The sequence below is a fragment of the Lissotriton helveticus genome, chromosome 8 (genome assembly GCF_964261635.1).
Source record: "Lissotriton helveticus chromosome 8, aLisHel1.1, whole genome shotgun sequence".
Classification (NCBI taxonomy): Eukaryota; Metazoa; Chordata; class Amphibia; order Caudata; family Salamandridae; genus Lissotriton; species Lissotriton helveticus.
In genome coordinates this window covers 1,290,168,474-1,290,184,468 of record NC_136069.1, presented here as the reverse complement: position 1 = coordinate 1,290,184,468, position 15,995 = coordinate 1,290,168,474, and the positions used below count along the sequence as shown (strand labels likewise).

Genomic DNA, 15,995 nt, shown 5'->3' with positions numbered 1-15,995 from the left:
TCCGTAACCAATGAAAATCAGCTGCAAGATTTATATTTAGTATAGAATAAATGCACTTGCCATTAAAATGCCCCACCTGTTAAATGGTAGCCTGGTTGTAGAAATAACCTTGGGACAAGAAAAACCCTTCGAAATCTGGAACGGAGCCTTAGTGTAATTAACAGTTCTCTGATTTCTTTGGCCATCAAAATGTTTTTTTATCGAATGTCCTTCAAACTGATAATTTAGTGTATGCATGTATTGGATCTATCCACCAAACTCGCTACATTTTCTTAGCTTCACAGAGCAAAGTTTTGATTACGTTGGAAAGCTTGGATTGAAGAGTGTTCCCTCCATGTGGTCATTTGAGAAGTTCTCTATGAATAATAAGCGCCACTTTATCAGTAGACAGAGACTTGCAAGTCTGATGAACCACAACACAGGACACTGCTCTTCAATGAATAATGCCAGCAAACATTAATCTGACCAGTCGAAAGGTAAATGCAAGACTTGGTTGATGATAATAGCATTGACAGCACTCAGTTGTGTAAGTGTCTGTATTTTACATCTTGGAACTGGCAACTGTAAAATTTGCATCTTTGTTAGACTGATCATCAAATCACAAATTGAAGTTGGGTAAACTATTGTTTTTTATTATGAGTCATTACAAGTCCTCCATCCTGTCCCAGAAGCCTATTCATCCTAATAATTTCATGGGATTCAGAAATGCAGACGATCTATACTCCTGACTCTCTCCTCCTCCCAATTGTCCCTACATCCAGCCTATGTAAATATGTTCATATTCTAAATGTTTATTATATCAGGGTACTCTCTCTCAATCATCATATGTCTTGTATTAACCCCACCATGTTCTACAGATTTGCAACCAAACATGCAACCTACTTTATCTGTGGTGTTCCTTTTTCTATGTACAGTATCATTTGTCAACATTTTGTGTTGCTCACAATAATTACATAAGATATAATAAAGGCATTGCTGGGGAGCTTCTGTCCCTCAACATGATATGAAAGTCATCATAATTTGACTGTCCTTACAAGCAATGCATGTGTATTGGGCAGCAGACATTAAAACATAAAAGTAAAAATGTTGATCTCTGAGGCCCTCTATATAATATAGCAGGTGGAAGTGATAAAAAGTAATCACAAAAACCACCCTTGTAAACCTGTTGTTCTTTTTCTTCCAAAAGGAACTGGTCTGTCCAGATGCAGGACTGGAGACACCTGCTCACACAGAGACACATTCCCATATTTGGGCGTTTTTACAGAATCAGTAACAGTGCAGCAACGAGAAGGTGCTATTTCGATCTCACCCACTGTTCACGGGAAATTATCCTAGATGGATATTTAAGAGTTATCACAATCTCCCTTGCGGTGACAGCCACCCTGCCATGGGTTAAAAATTCAAAATGTTTTCTGAAACAAATATCAAATATTTCTCTATCAGTTTCTTAAAAAGGTTTTTCACCTCTAGGTCAGTCCAGGAAAGAATACTGTAAGTGATACCTTGGTTTTACCTTTTATTTCACTGACACCTAAAGCTGAGTGAAAAATGTAATAGAAGAGCAAAATATGAAAATATGCCTAAGGATGAATTTCACTTCTAGAAAGAATCCACCCATTTTTGGCAAATTTGTTCTGCTTGATGGAATTTTGCTAGTTTGTGGTATTTCATTGTTTTCAGCATGTTTGCCCTCCTGACCTCACTGGGAAGCAACAAACCACCAAAACTCACCATCAATCAACAGGCACCACCCCCACTGTGGCGACATGCCCTTGAACAGCAACTAATGAATCCTCTGGCCAGGCAAGGCCTGAGGCTATATAAAAACGGGCATAGACCACACGTGGTCTTCTGGCTCACACTATAACTCTGTTTGTGTGTGTCACTGATCCAGCATACCATGCTCAGGCCTAGTGCCCGAAGCAGGAGGCCCTGTTACACTGGCGACGAGGGTGGGATGTCCACACCCCACCTGCAACGAGGGCCACACTGCTGTCACTACAGCTACTCAGTGGGCACTACACTGCTGACACCCGCTAGTCGCCACCAACCTATTCAGCAGTGGAGTCCATGAGGCCTGCATTGACTCCAGTCTAGTCAACTTATGTCAGCGCTTGCAGAACACGCTTAGCAGAGACAACATTAACCAGTGCCCTCTGTGTCAGGACGCCGACCAAGTACCTGCCTGATTTTAGAGGTGAGAACTACGCCCCCAACCATCATCAATACTCAGCGCTGCTTTTGCACTGCAGCAGACTGTGCTAGCCTCCACTCCCGACCTCCACGCTACTCCATCCCATCACGTGGTGCGCAACAGAGCACAAGTCTTGGCTGATCGCTTCGCAGCTTCCTGGCCCAGCTCAACCGCACGGAGCACTCAGCAGCCCTTCTCCTTTCACGCTTCCGTGTGCCACAGACCCCTTTTCTGAATAGTAACCCCGACCACTGCTGCACTTGGCCCCAGGGCAACTAGCAGAGGACAAGCAGCAATCTGACACTGTGAAACACCAGTACCCTGAAAACAAACACAAAAAAAGAAAGAACCAATTACAATAAGAGACGTAACATGTGATAAGGGGATCATAAAGAATAAAAACACAAAACAAAGTAAAAGAGAGTGAAGGAACATGCCAGGAGACAATACCATGTTGCATCCAGATGACGCTAATGTAGCACCTCAGTCATGGGTGTCTACAAGACCTGCCTGCCCAACCACATGCCATAGCTGGTGCCCTGCAACCCTTCAGTGAGCTAGTGTACCTAGCTAAAGCCTCACCACATTGGAAGTCATGGCTTGGAAGGTTATAAAACCACTTCATAGGTACCCGTGAGTCAGATGGGGCCATAAAGCCTCTAGGTCAGTCCAGGAAAGAATACTGTAAGTGATACCTTGGTTTTACCTTTTATTTCACTGACATCTAAAGCTGAGCGAAAAATATAATTGAAGAGCAAAATATGAAAATATGCCTAAGGATGAATTTCACTTCTAGAAAGAATCCACCCATTTTTGGCAAATTTGTTCTGCTTGATGGAATTTTGCTAGTTTGTGGTATTTCATTGTTTTCCACATGTTTGCCCTCCTGACCTCACTGGGAAGCAACAAACCACCAAAACCCACCATCAATCAACAGGCACCATCCCCACTGTGGCGACATGCCCTTGAACAGCAACTTACGAATCCTCTGGCCAGGCAAGGCCTGAGGCTATATAAAAAATGGACATAGACCACACGTGGTCTTCTGGCTCACACTATAACTCTGTTTGTGTGTGTCACTGATTCAGCAGAGCATGCTCAGGCCTAGTGCCCGAAGCAGGAGGCCCTGTTACACTGGCGACGAGGGTGGGATGTCCACCCCCACCTGCAACGAGGGCCACACTGCTGTCACTACAGCTACTCAGTGGGCACTACACTGCTGACACCCGCTAGTCGCCACCAACCTGTTCAGCAGTGGAGACCATGAGGCCTACATTGACTCCAGTCTAGTCAACTTATGTCAGCGGTATGCAGAACACGCTTAGCAGAGACAACATTATCCAGCACCCTCTGTGTCAGGACACCGACCAAGTACCTGCCTGATTTTAGAGGTGAGAACTACAACCCCAACCATCATCAATACTCAGCGCTGCTTCTGCCCTGCAGCAGACTGTGCTAGCCTCCACTCCCGACCTCCACGCTACTCCATCCCATCACGTGGTGCGCAACAGAGCACAAGTCTTGGCTGATCGCTTCGCAGCTGCCTGGCCCAGCTCAACCGCACGGAGCACTCAGCACCCCTTCTCCTTTCACGCTTCCGTGTGCCACAGACCCCTCCTTCTGAATAGTAACCACCGACCACTGCTGCACTTGGCCCCAGGGCAACTAGCAGAGGAACAAGCAGCAATCTGACACTGTGAAACACCAGTATCCTGAAAACAAAACCAAAAAAAGAAAGAACCAATTACAATAAGAGACGTAACATGCGATAAGGGGATCATAAAGAATAAAAACACAAAACAAAGTAAAAGAGAGTGAGGGAACATGCCAGGAGACAATACCATGTTGCATCCAGATGCCGCTAATGTAGCACCTCAGTCATGGGTGCCACAAAATCTGCCTGCAAAACCACATGCCATAGTTGGGTGCCATGCAACCCTTCAGTGAGCTAGTGTACCTAGCTAAAGCCTCATCACGTTGGAAGTCATGGCTTGGAAGGTTAGAAAACCCCTTCATAGGTACCCGTGAGTCAGATGGGGCCATAAAGCATTCTCTCCTACTTCATTATGCAGGCGAAGAAATCTACAAATAATTTTAGCATCTCCCTAACACAGGTGCCGTGACCTTCAATTAAACCCAAACTTTGCGTGTTTAATGCTCCGCCAAGCTCGCCAGAGGGAAGGTGAGTCGACAGACACTTTCTACGCACAATTGCATGAACTAGCCAGCACTTGTGCAGCTGACGATCAACCCAAACATGTGAGGGCCCAAATCATCCACAGCTGTAAAGGCAAAGTACTAAGAGGGCTTATCCTGAGGCAACTGATCATCAGCAAGGATCATATTCTGGTTCTAGCCAGGTCTCATGACCTGTCAGAGGCAAGAGCTACTGAAATGGAAATCTCAATCACGCAACAGCTAGATCGCATGCCCACGGTGAAAGTATAATGCGCTTATGATATGCACACTGGCAGCAGAGCAAGGAAAATTAAGACGTCATTGCCATATCAGCCGGGATCAAGCTGTGGACACTGTGGCTGCAGTGAGCATCCACTGGACGAAGGCCCTGCCCAAGGTCGCATATGCTCTAAATGTGGTAAATAAACTCATTTGACTCCGTCTCTAGATGTGACCTTAAAAGACGAGGCACTCTATGGGGCAATACCCAGCCCAAGACAATCTGACAACTGTCCATGGATGACCTTACATTCTTAGGGGCTGCCAAGGGACCTCCACACCAGCTGGAGAACTCCTCACCTGATGACGAGGAAGAAGTATTCCTTATATGCTTCACAAAATGAATTCAAACAACACCGACGGCCCAAACTGACCTGCCTGGTTGACATTGCAGATTCCAGTAAAAGTAATGAGAATCCAACAATATCAGTACCTGCGACCTAGGCTGCACTTAGTCACTACGAATACCAAAATATTCACCTATGGAAGACAATCGCCACTCCCACTAAGAGAAAAAATGATAGTAAGTATAAGATCTGAAGACCAAGAAGTCACGGTAACTGTCCATGTTAACAAAGAGGCCAACACTCTCATTGGAAGCCATACTGCCAGAAGACCTTGGATTAGTATCTTTTGCAAGGAACATGAAAGCATTCCAAGTAGACAAACTCATTAGTCAGTTTCCTGAATTGTTCCAAGGGCTTGGGTGCCTAAAGGCCTGACTAGTGAAGCTACACATCAACAAAACTGTGAAGGCATGCTCTGCTTGCCACAGTTTCTGTGCCTTTCCAGGTGCGACCACTGGTGGAGCAAGAGCTAAGCAAACTGGAAAAGCCTAAGAGTGATAGAGAAAGTATCTGATTCAACTCCGTGAGTGTCCCCAATGGTCATCACTATAAAAACAAAGCAGCCTGGCAAGCATGGTTCTACATTGATATGTTACTTCCCAATCAAACCATAAAGCAGGAACTGCATATCACTCCAACAATGAATAACATCATTACTGGCCTGAATGGGTCAAGGTTGTTCTCTAAGTTGGATCATAATGCAGGATACCACCAGCTGCTGGTAGCGTAGGAGAGTGCTACATTACCACCTTCTCAACACATTTGGGGTTACAGAGATATAAGAGACTGAATTTGAGGATCTTGTCCGCAGCGGAAGCCTACCAAGATACCACCAGAGAGACACTGTCTGGCCTTCAAGGGGTCATGAATGTGAGTGGCGACATCATGATCTACTCTGCAACTGCCGAGAAACCTCAGAACAGCACTGAAGAGGCTGTCAGAGCACGGTGTAACCCTCCTACGGGAGAAGTGCTCCTTCTTTCAAAATTCTATTGAGTTCATCAGCTATATATTCAACCAAAACATAGTCCAGATTGATCCATGCAAGTTGCATGCCATCAAGCAAGCACCAGCACAAACATCAGTATCTGAAGTTCGAAGCTTCATGGGGATGGCCACCTTTTGTGGCCACTTCATCCTGGACCAAGCAACTATTGCTGAGCCTTTACATGTCCTGATCAAAGCGGATGCGCCCTGGCAGTGGGGCCAGGAGGAGCCTTTCCAGAAGGTGAAAGAAGCCTTGCTGGGCAAAACAACAGTGACCTATTTCATCCCAAGATACAGACTGCACTCCTGGCTGATGCCAGCTCCATAGGCCTGGAAGCTGTCCTCATGCAAGAAGTGGAGCCAGGAAAATGGGCGCCGCTTGTGTTTGCTAGCAAAGCCCTGACGCCAACAGAGACCCGATACTCACAAATAGAGAGAGAAGCATCAGCCATCAAATGGACGTGTGGCCACTTCCATCTATAACTCAGTGGTAGGCCATTCTGTGTGGTCACAGACCATCAGCCACTTGCACCACTACTTCGTGGCACAGCTCCACATCCTCTTCCACGGATCCAGCGCTGGGCCATTCAACTGCAACACTACCACATGGAAATAACTTATCGGCCTCTGGCCAAGAATCCAGCTGACTTCATTTCCTGACACTTGCCAGCTCATACCAAAGACAACCATGACAGCTCAGAAACCACAGAGGAGTATGTCAGCATGGTGAGTGACACAAGGTGCATGCCCACAAGTGCTCATCCTCCAGGAGATCAGCGATACCACAAAGTCGTAATCAGTCCTACTGAAGGTTATAGACGCCCTCCATCGAGGGTCATGGCATAATTTCTTAAGAAAGGCCAATGACTGGCTTGTCCCTGAAAAGTAACGCCTGATCAAAATGTGAAGGGTGTATGATGAGCTGAGTGCTTCCCCAGAAAGATTAGTGTTATGAGGGGTCATACCCGAAGACCTGCAAGACCTGCCTTAGCTCTTGGAGGACACCAAGTGACAGTTCAAATGAAGTCCAGAATGAGAGAAATGGTCTGGTTTCCCAGGCTAGAGGCAGACGTTGACAAAGCTGTGAAACGCTGTTCCTCGTGTCAGCTCACAAGTCTCCAAGAACCACCAGTGCCCATCATCATTGAGGAACCGATCACCATCCCATGGTCCCACGTGAACCTAGACTTTGGAAGCTTCCCAGGTGGAGGCATTACCGCCATAATGGTCAACAGCTATGCCACGTTCCCATTGTTGAGGTGGTAGAATCCACAGCCTTCGCAAACATAGTACCAATGCTGTTTGGCCTCCCATATAAATTAAAGACAGACAATGGCCCACCCTTCCAGGGACCAGAGTTCAAAGAACTTCTGGACAAATTGGAATGAAACACTGCAGAATTACACCTCAATGGCCAAAAGCCAACGGCAAAGTTGAGTGATTCATATGGACTTAAACCAATACACATGTCAGCGTGAGGAGGCATGCATGAGTGTAAGTACTGTCCTCCGGAGTCAAAGTATTGATAAAGGACAGGACACCAGGGTGGAAGATTCAAACCCCATTTGCGCCCAGAACCTGGACAGTCATCCACTCAGACCATACCATGATCACCACCCAAAAGGGTAAAGAAACAGTTATCAGAAACGTGTCATGGTTCCGGAGAGTTGACTCCCCAACACAACCTCTCGGAAGTGGTGGAACAAGAGAACGACTGGGAGAGCTCATGTTGACAACAAGGCTCTGGGGCGGCCCGGCAAACAGCCCTACCCCTGTGTCTAGTAACTTGAGAGACAATGTTGTCAACCACCACCAGGGCCGTCAGGAGTTTGACGACAATAACAACTGCTCCTATCACCATCAGTACAACCTGAGCCCCTATCCCCTCCCAAGCCAGAGACTCAGAGACGTTGCATGCCACACACAACAGCAAAGTCCAATGCCAGATTGGGAAGGGATGTAACAACCACCAGGCACCTCCCCCATGTTGATTCCCCAGAACTGCACCTAATGCATCCTCTGGCCATGGCCAGAGGCTATATAATAAAAGGGCAGAGACCACACTTGGTCTTCTGTCTCACACTATAGCTCTATGAGTGTGTCTGTGTGTGTCATTGATCCACTGCAGCACTCTCACGCCTAAAATACATAAATCCAGTTCTCATATAGCGCACGAATCAGCCCCGATGGGGTATCTCTGCAATGGGGGCCGTTGGGAAGATTAAGTGAGCTATTGCCCAGAGTCGCATGGTGCTGAGCAGACCCCTGCCGCCGGAGCCAGGGATGGAACCGTGATCCCCAGCGTCAGTCGCCCTGGCCTCGGTGCCACACCTCTTCCCTGGTGCCCAAAGCAGGAGTCCCTGTTACAAACCAACACAAACAAATTCAATGGTAATGTCTTTTGTTAATATAGAAATCTGTGAAATAATTAGGTTAGTTTCACATTTCAAATTTTGTGAAACAAAAAACGTGCCTTCCATATGTTACAGCTTGCTGGCAAAGAATCATGTGCAACCTAAAAAGCTGATGCACTTTTCATTTTTTTTTTTTATTTCAAAAGATTTTATTAGAAGAAGTTTTTACAAAACAGTACAGAGTAAGCCGATTGAAGGCAACACTGGTAAATGTAAACATACGCATCGGTAATAATACATACGGGCATGTTGCGGCACTTGTGTGCTGGTTATACATAGGCTGCTTGGGCCTTGTCATTACATACCGGTCATATGCATTGCCCCCTACGGTCGGAAGAGATCGTGTGTAGAGGTAAGTAGGACGGAGACGAGAAGAAGAGAGAGAAAGGACAGACACAGGTGCGGTTAATAGAGGTTTGTATGGCCAGAGAGTTTTGCAGACGGGTTACGTCAGGGAGGGGGGTCTGTGTAAGGCCAGATGGTGCATTCACGGCGGTTTCTGCGAGGCAAGGTATTTGTCCAGGAAGAGCCACATCTCATTGCCACGTCCAACTTGTGGTGTTCGATTTTTCGTTATGTTGTCTGCTCCCCTTAGGAAGGTGACCCATTTGAACCATACTTTGAAAGTGGCCTTCCCTATATCATTCCAGTTAGACAGGATTGTGTTGGTTGCCGCCGTGAGGAGCAGATTAATGAGGCTCCTATCGTTGGCGGATTGAATCTCCGGCGCCGTGAATGCGTTTGCTATGCCGAGGAGGTCTGGGTTTGGAGTGTACCCAGTTACATTGTGGATGAAATCTGTTACTTTCCCCCAGAAATTTTTAACTTTGGGGCATTGGATAATCATATGTTCTAGGTCACCTCTCTGTTTCTGACAGTTCCAGCATAGGTCGTTGTCTGTGAGCCCAACCGCTGCTAAGCGCGACAGGGTCCAGTACGCTCTGTGTAGGAGCCAGAATTTTGTTTGTGCTAGTGTGGAGGTGACTTTGTTCCTGCTTGCTGAGGTCCAGAGGAGGGCTTTTTTCTTTTTCGCTAAACCGCCCTGCGTTTAGTGTTTCCCAGTGATGTATGACTTTCCTGTTTAAATTGGTTGTTTTGGCCCTTAGTAATTTGTATAGGTAAGATGTTTGGTGCCCAAGTTTGTTGAGATTTGACAGGTATTGGTGTATCGTTGGCACCTCTTTGCTTGATTTTGCTCTAGTGATTGCCGCCTTGATTATGAGGAAGTTATATAATTCTATGTCTGGGAGGTCGTGCGCTTTTTGTAGGTTGGAGAAGGTGGATGGGGATCCTTGTTCTTCTAGTTGGGATGGGGTGTGGATACCTCGCTGGAGCCAGGGGGTTATATTAAGTACGCTGTTCTTGTATTTAATTTTTGTGTTGAACCAAATGGATTTGTGTTTTGTGTTTTTTATACTCTTTCCCATTCTTTTGTCTACTTGCAGGAGGGCTTTTTTGGTGTTTCTGAGGATTGTGTTGTTGGCTTCCGGGTGTTTGTTAGCGGTGAGGAGGGCCGCCGTGTTCATGCCCAGCAGAGCTTTCTCTTGTTCTAGCCAAGCTGGTGTGTATCCCTGTTCCTGCGTGAGCCAGTATATGCCTTGCCTGGTGAGGCAGGCTGTCTGGAAGGTCTTAAAGTTTGTGACGATGAGCCCCCCTAGGTCCTTGCTGAGCCTAAGTTTCTGGAGGCTAATCCTGGATTTTTTACCCCTCCAGAGGAACGAGTTTATCATTGTGTCCAGTTTTTTGTGGAATTCTTCCGTGACTAACTGCTCAGCAGGTAGTTGACCATGGGGGTTACCATCATTTTAATAGTTTCTACTCTGCCCCACCAACTGACGTACTTGGGGGACCACGTGTCTAGTCTGTCTTTTATTTTGTTTAGTATTGATTTTTCATTATTCTCAAGTGTTGACCAGAAGTCCCTGTGAAAGTAGATACCCAGGTATTTTAGTGCCCCCTCTGCCAGAGTAGGCCGGACGTTCCAATCACTTCCCTGGTGGTATGGACGTTGAGTGGCTTGCATTCGGACTTGCTTCTGTTAAGCTTGTACCCAGCTACATTGGCATACACTTCCATTGTGTTCATTAGTGCTTCTATTGAGGGCTCAGGGTTCTCTGTCATGATTAAGGGTGGGCGTAGTTCGCGAAGTAGCGCTACGCGAAGCTACGCGAAGTGCACTTCGCACTACGCGAACTTCACGTAGCACTACGTGAGCTGCGTAGTAGCATGTTCGCACTGTGCAAGATGTGTTTTCAATTATTGCACAGTGCGGACAAGCATCCGGCACTGTGCAAGCATTGAAAACGGCATCTTGCACAGTGCGAGCTGTAGTTTTCTGCTGCTCGAGGAGATTATTACTCGAGCGGCAGCTTTCTCAACGCGAACAGGTAGTTTCTCATTGAGAGCGGTAGCGAGCATGCGCAACCACTCACAATGAGAAACCTGACCTCCTCGCGTTGAGAATCTCGCCGGGATGTCATTTTGCTTGCTCGCGGTCGCGAACATGACGTTCAGGAACGCGAACAAGCAAAAAATGAGCGCTGCACTACGCTACGCTGCACTACGCATGTTCGCACTGTGCTACGTGCCGCTCGCGTAGTGCGAAGTTGCAAAAACTTCACAAACTCCGCGAGCGGAGCGTAGTGCTTCGCCCAGGGTTAGTCATGATGAGTATGTCATCGGCATATGCTGCTAGTTTGACCGTATTCCCGTTGACCTCCACCCCCTTAATCTTGGCATTGTTCCTGATCATGGTCAGTAGGGGTTCTAGGGTCAGTAGGAACAAACCGGGGATAGTGGGCAGCTTTGTCTGGTTCCTCTTTCCAGAGATAGGGCCTCTGATGTGCCTCCATTCACCACAACTCGGGCTTTGGGTGCGTTGTACAGTGCCATCACCATTGCCCTATACTTCTCGCCTAGGCCGAACTTCTGCATACACTGGTTGAGGAAGGGCCGTGAGACTCTGTCAAAGGCCTTTTCTGCATCTAGCGCGATCATCACCGCTGGTTTAGTGTTGGAGGAGGCGTAATTAATTATGTGGCAGAGGAGTCTTGTGTTGTCTTAGGATAGTCTGTTTTTCAGGTAGCCCACTTGCGTTTTGTGTATGAGGTTTGGAAGTTGTGCGTTGAGTCTTCCCACTAGCATTTTTGCGTATATTTTGCAGTCTACGTTGGTTAGGGAGATGGGTCTATAGTTCTGCAGAAATTGCGTGTCTTTGCCTTCTTTGGGGATGGCTATGATATTGGCCTTTGCCATTGAGTTTGTCATTTTCCCTACTTTGATGTAGTGTGCGAAAACCTCTTTCAGTGTGTTTCTAATTTGGGGGAGGAAGTGTTTGTAAAATTTGGCTGTGTAGCCGTCTGGCCCCGGTGCCCTAATATCTTTTAGGGCCGCTACTTCCATATCTATTTCTGGCCCTGTTATTTCTGACTCAAGTGATGCACATTGTGACTCTGTTAATTTGGGTAGGTTAATCTTGGACAGGAGGGCTGCCCCCCCCCATCGGGGTTGAGGTCTTTGTCCTCGTTGTATAATTCCTCATAGAATTATTTGAAAACTCTGAGAATCTCTTTGTTGGTTGTTTGGGATTTCTTGTTGGCGTCAGTCATGGCTGCTATGGCATTTTGTCTTTGCTTGCTTTTAAGGTAAGAGGCCAGGGCCTTGCCTGCTTTGTTTGCTGAACAGAGATGTATGGCTTTGTACCTGTTAATCCATGTGCCTGCTCTCTCGCTTAGAATCTTATTAAGCTCGTATTATTTCCTTTTCAGGGTAGTTAGTGTGTTCCTGTCGGCTAGGTTGACACTGTGGTGCATCTCCAGGTCTTTGATCTGTCTCTCTAGTTCTGCTATTGTTTTATTCCTGTCCCTGTTCATTTTGGCCTTGATGCTTATTATTTTCCCTCTTATTGTGGCCTTCATAGCATCCCAGAGCACTCCTTTGTCTATTTCTGGCTTGTCGTTAATTTCTAGATATTCTTTGATAGCTTCCTCTATGGCTGCTGCATTGGTTGGATCCTTAATGATATCGCTAATGAATCTCCATCTACAGCTAGTTTGTTCGTTGTGGCAACCGCTAAGTGTTGGGCTGATGAGGGAGTGGTCTGACACTGTTCTTGGCGCAATCTCTGTGTGTTCTATGAGGTGAGTGTGGGTGGCAGATATCAAGATGTAGTCGATCCTGCTATACGAGTTATGGGGGTGGGAGTAAAATGTGTAGTCTGTGGCGTCTGGGTTCTGGAGTCTCCATGGATCATTGAGGTGGAGTTTGGCGCATAGGTTCCTAAGTGTGTGTTGGGACTGTGTTTGGTGGCTGGTCCTTTGTGGGTGTCTGTCTAGAGTTTGGTCCAAAACCTGGTTAAGGTCCCCTGCTACTATCAGTAGCTCCTCTTGGGGGAGGCTGCCGAGTTTGTCTCCCACTTCTCCCCAGAAGGACTCATCCTCCGTGTTCGGCCCGTAGATGTTGGCGATGTGTATCGTTTCCTCCCCCGCTTCAGGCTGGTTATTAGCAGGCGTCCATCCTCGTCCGCCTGGTGCTCGAGTAGGGCCAGTCTGGCTTTCTTATTTATTAGCGTTACTACTCCTCTTTTTTTGTGAATGGCTGGCGAGCACAGGATTAGTCCAACCCAGTTCGCCTTTAGGCGCTGTGCGTCCTCTTCGAAAAGTTTTGTTTCCTGCAGGACATATACATCGCCTTTTAGTTTGGTTAGATAGTTCATTATCTTCCTCCTCTTTATCGGGTGGTTGAGCCCTTTGACATTGAGTGAGGTTATTTTCAGGTCTGAGAGTAGTTAGGGGTCATTGTGCGTTGTCATGGTAAGTGTATTTTATCGCTCTTGTTTGGTGCTGTCTGTAAGGGGTTGGCTCCCATGCGTTTTGGTCTGTCCACCCCTCTCCTAGTGCCTCCCTGCGTGCCCCGTCTGGACTGTCTGTGGTGCGTGATGGCTGGGAATGTGTGTCCGTTGAGAATGTAAGAAGTAGAGAAAGAAAGAAAAAGGAATATATGGTCTGTACTGCCCTACTCCACCTGCCCTCCCAACCACCCACCCCCCCTCCCTCCCTCCCCCCGCATTTTGAAAATTGGGCGTGCGACAGCAAAGTTCCCTCCCCCCACTCCTCCCCCGAGGGTTTCCAGTTGTTTCCGGTATTGGCCCGGGGCTTGCCCCGGATCATCATTACAGGATATACATTTGGTCCGTGCAGAAGATGGTGCCGTGTTGGGCTCCCACTCATCCCAGGGTGGCTGAGGTAGGCGTGCTACCTTGAGGTAGTGTCAGTTTGCAGAGTCATTGACAGGGTCTACCCCGGGACGGAGGAGCGTCGTCTTTGTGAGTTCATGTTCTAGATAAAGGCTGTACAGTGAGGTAGAGTGTTGCTTGAGGTAGAAACGTTGATCGTGTTCTTGAGTTCTTTTGTGTGCATGGTTATTGTCCATTGCAGACCTGGTCCGCTGCACTCGTGTTATCCGATGATGCTCTTCTCTTCGCAGTCTCTGTGCGTTGCGACTCCATGTCATCCACCGAGGGGCCGTGTAACTGTCTTCTCAGTTCTCCCGGGTCATCGAGGATCATTGGGTGACCCTTGTCCACTATTCTCAGTCTTGCCGGCCCTGCAAAGCTGAAGGTGATATTGTCCTTTCTCATTTTGTCTCTCAGGGCAAGGAAGCCTTTCCTTGTTTTGACTGTTTGGCGCGAGAAGTCTTGGGTGATTATTATTTTGGTATCTTTCCACTTTAGTGTTTGATTTTTCCTGGCCACTGCAAATATGGCCTCGGTCTGCTGCGATCTACGGGGTCTGCAAATAATCGGGCGGGGCCACGTGCGCTTTGGAGTTTCATCGCTGGTACTCCATAGGCCTTGTCTAGTTCGAAGTGTTTGTCAAAGCTTAGACCTGTGATGTGTGGGATGAGCTCCTCTAGGAGGGCTGATCAGGATCCGGGTTTGTCCTCTTCCCCTTCTGGTACGCCGAGGAGTCTTATGTTGCCTCTTCTTGTGTGGTCGTCTTGCTCAGCTAGCTGTTTCTGTAGGCTGTTGGTGGCTTTGGAGACTGACAGCAGGGCTCTGCTTGATTGCGTGTTGGCATCCTCGATCTCGCTGATTCTCATTTCCGCTGCGTCAATCCTGGCGTTTGTCTTGTGTTGGTATGCTCTAATGGCTGCTAGCTCAAGTTGCATGTTGTCGATTGTTTGTTTGGTGGATCTAGCAACCTTGTTGCCTTCATTGACTTTCCTGAGGATTGTGTCCAGAGTTGTGTCATTTGTGAGCTTCAAGGGCGAGTCAGGATTGTTTTTGTATTTCTTTACTTCGTTGGCTGCTTTCCCTTCTTGGGTAGACATCTCGCTGAGGCGCCTTCTGGCTAGGTAGCTGTCCAATCTGCCACTCTTACGTTGTGTGGCTGAGCTAGAGTGTTCTCCTCTTGAACCCAGTGTGGCTTTGCTCGTGTGCTGGCGGTCTAGCCTGTATCTGCTAGGCTCACGGATGGCCTTGTCCTTGTTTTTGCTCCCGCCAGTTCCGCTTGAGGGTGCTAGCTGAGGTATTCTCGTTCTGTGCATGCCCACTTGCTGTTTACTGGCCAGGGTGGCCTCTTCTTCTCCACTCTTTCTGGTTGCTTCCCCCCTCAGTACGCTCTGATTGCTGCTGCTGGTCTGGTGTGTTAAAGCGTTCCTCTGCTTGTGCCAGAGCTAGCCCTTGTTTCTGCCAGTGTGCACCTTCAGTTTCGTATTCGCCGTGGGTCTGTTGCTGTAATCGCCGTCGCTTTGTTGCAGTTTCTTGCGTTCCTTACTTGCGCCCACAGGACCGTTAGCTGCTATTCCCCTTTTATGAGGGCATTCATTTTGCCTTCTGCTCTTGTTTGCCTACTTGTCGGTACTGTGTGGGTCGGTGTGGGCTCGTGTGCCTACTTCTGTGGACACCTGGGCCGTCCTCTTAATGCTTTTCTCCGATTTGACCCCAGTGATGCAGGCTTATATGTTTGGTGGGTGTATGCTGGCTGCGATGGCTGTTTCCAGTGTGCGCCTTCAGTTTCGTATTCCCCGTTGTCTTGTTGTCGTTTGATACGTAATACTTGTTCGCACTCTCAGGGTCACCGGCTCGCTGTGCTTTTAGATGTTTCCCTCCGTTTTTATCCCCGGTGTTGCAGGCGCACATATGTACTTCTGTGCCTTTTCGCCCAAATTGTTGCTTCCGGCGGGTGTGTGCTGGCCAAGATGGCCACTGCTAGTGTGCCCCTTCGGTTTCGTTTTGCCCCCCGACTGGCTATTACCGTTGTACACGTTGTACTAGTTCGCACTCACAGGCTCATCGGCACCCCGGCTCCCTGGGCTGTCCTCTAAACGCTTTTCTCCGATTTGACCCCAGTGCTACAGGCGCACATATACTTGGTGGGTCTGTGCTGGCTAAAATGGCTGCTTCCAGTGTGCACCTTCAGTTTTGTTTTCCCCGTTGTCTTGTTGCCGTTTGATGCGTAATACTTGTTCGCACTCTCAGGGTCACTGGCTCGCTGTGCTTTTAGATGTTTTCCCTCCGTTTTATACCCGGTGTTGCAGGCGCACATATGTGCTTCTGTGCCTTTCAATCAGTGGGTGGAACTCGCACAGCTTGTT

The 15,995-nt window shown here is 47.8% G+C and overlaps 1 protein-coding gene across 1 annotated transcript in view; it reads right to left on the bottom strand.

Annotated features, from left to right (window-relative positions):
- The window catches only part of MYO16 (myosin XVI), a 2,830,569-nt gene that overhangs the window by 1,591,509 nt on the left and 1,223,065 nt on the right, over positions 1-15,995 (bottom strand). The window lies entirely within an intron of this gene.